We start from the raw sequence: 2,220 nt of genomic DNA, 5'->3' as shown, positions 1-2,220 counted from the left end.
TTTCCTCTGTTCTGAGAGGTGAGTGGACAAACTGCTCACCTTTGTCCTTTGTGGTTTCAAAATTTTGGTATTGAAAAAAAAAATCTCTTTTCTCTTTTCAAATGCCAGGCTTTTGCAAATCAAAATTATTTGGGCTTCAAACTACTGTGCATGCAATGATAGCAGGATAGACCACGCAATATTTGGGACACATAGGGAATATTTTGTAAATATTTTGTAACATTTTGTAATGAATATTTTGTAAATAAAAGTACATTTAGCTGCAATTTCACATAGTATGGGAACTTAATAGGCAAAATTTGGGACACTGGGTATTAAGTATTGTTCAAATCTGACTAGGCATCCTATATTTTAGCTGACAACTCTATCTTTGTCAAAAATGTCTTAGCAAAGAACTAATGCCAAACTTTTCTTTCTAGAGTTATCATATTACTCTGGGACGGCCTCATTGTTGCATTAGCCATTCATTATTGGTTTGCAAATATTATCTGCTTAAGAATCTTGGCTCGGCGCCTGTGGCTCCAGCCACATACAACTAAGGTGGCGGGTTAGAATCCAGCCCGGCCTGCCAAACAACAATAATGGCTGCAACCAAAAAATAGCCTGGTGTTGTGGCGGGCGCCTGTGGTCCCAGCTACTTGGGAGGCTGAGGCAGGAGACTCGCTTGAGCCCAGGAGTTGGAGGTTGCTGTGAGCAGTGAAGCCACAGCGCTCTACCCAGGGGGACAGCTTGAGGCTCTGTCTCAAAAAAAAAAAGAATCTTCTGGAGATGATGTACATATGTCATCAAGACAGATGGGGCTGGTGTGATTCTGTCCTGGGTGGCTGTTCCTTGGAGCAGTAGTCATTAATCTCCGTCTGCTTTCCCGCCCACCTAAGTGAGTGAGTGCCACCACCTCATGGAAGATTCAATGGACATGGACATGAGCCCCTTGAGGCCTCAGGACTATCTTTTTGGTTTTGAACTAGAGGCCGACAAAGATTATCACTTTCAGGTGGATAATGATGAAAATGAGAACCAGTTGTCTTTATCCCACCCCCACCCCCTTGTTTTTTTCAGTTTTTGGCCATGGCTGGGTTTGAACCTGCCACCTCTGGCATATGGGGCCAGTGCTCCACCCTGTTTAGCCACAAGGACTGCCCAAACCAGTTGTATTTAAGAACGGTCAGTTTAGGGGCTGGTGTAATCGATGAGTTGCACATTGTTGAAGCAGAGGCAATGAATTATGAAGGGAGTCCAATTAAAGTAACATTGGCAACTTTGAAAATGTCCCTACAGCCAAGGGTTTCTCTTGGGGGATTTGAAATAACACCACCTGTGGTCTTACAGTTGAAGTGCGGTTCAGGGCCTGTGCATGTTAGTGTCAGCACTTAGTAGCTGTGGAAGAAGATGCAGAGTCAGGAGATGAAGAGGAGGAGGATGGGAAACTCCTAAGTATGTCTGGAAAGCGATCTGCCCCTGGAAGTGGTAACAAAGTTTCACAGAAAAAAGTAAAACTTGCTGCTGATGAAGATGAAGAAGAAGAAGATGATGATGATGATGATGATTTTGATGATGAGGAAACTGAAGAAAAAGCTCCAGTGAAGAAATCTGTGTGAGACACTCCAGCCAAAAGTGCACAAAAATCAAACCAGAATGGAAAGGATTCAAAACCATCAACACTGGGATCAAAGTGTCAAGAATCCTTCAAAAAACAGGAAAAACTCTTAAAACACCAAAAGGACCTACTTCTGTAGAAGACATTAAGGCAAAAATACAAGCAAGTATAGAAAAAGGTGGGTCTCTTCCCAAAGTGGAAGCCAAGTTCATCCATTATGTGAAGAACTGCTTCCGGATGACTGACCAGGAGGCTATTCAAGATCCCTGGCAGTGGAGGAAGTCTCTTTAAGAAAATAGTTTCAACAGTTTGTTAAAATTTTCCATCTTATTTCATTTCTGTAACAGTTGATATCTGGCTATCCTTTTTATAATGCAGAGTGAGAACTTTCCCTACCATGTTTGATAAATGTTGCCCAGGTTCCATTGCCCAGAATATGTTGTCCAAAATGCCTGTTTAGTTTTTAAAGATGGAACTCCACCCTTCACTTGGTTTTAAGTATATATGGATGTTATGATAGGGTATAGTAGTAGTGGTGGTCAGACATGGAAACGGTGGGGAGACAAAAATATACATGTGAAATAAACTCAGTATTTTAATAAAGTAAAAAAAAAAAAAAAAAA

At 41.5% G+C, this 2,220-nt stretch overlaps 1 pseudogene; it reads left to right on the top strand.

The window, feature by feature from the left end:
• Positions 1-898: 898 nt before the first annotated feature.
• Positions 899-1,888, top strand: LOC100960788 (annotated as a pseudogene).
• Positions 1,889-2,220: the final 332 nt, after the last annotated feature.

Source organism: Otolemur garnettii, unplaced genomic scaffold (genome assembly GCF_000181295.1).
Source record: "Otolemur garnettii isolate 467f Iridium unplaced genomic scaffold, OtoGar3 scaffold00053, whole genome shotgun sequence".
In the NCBI taxonomy this organism is placed as follows: Eukaryota; Metazoa; Chordata; class Mammalia; order Primates; family Galagidae; genus Otolemur; species Otolemur garnettii.
Note: the sequence above shows the minus strand (reverse complement) of the source record. Positions and strands in the feature narration are given on the sequence as shown.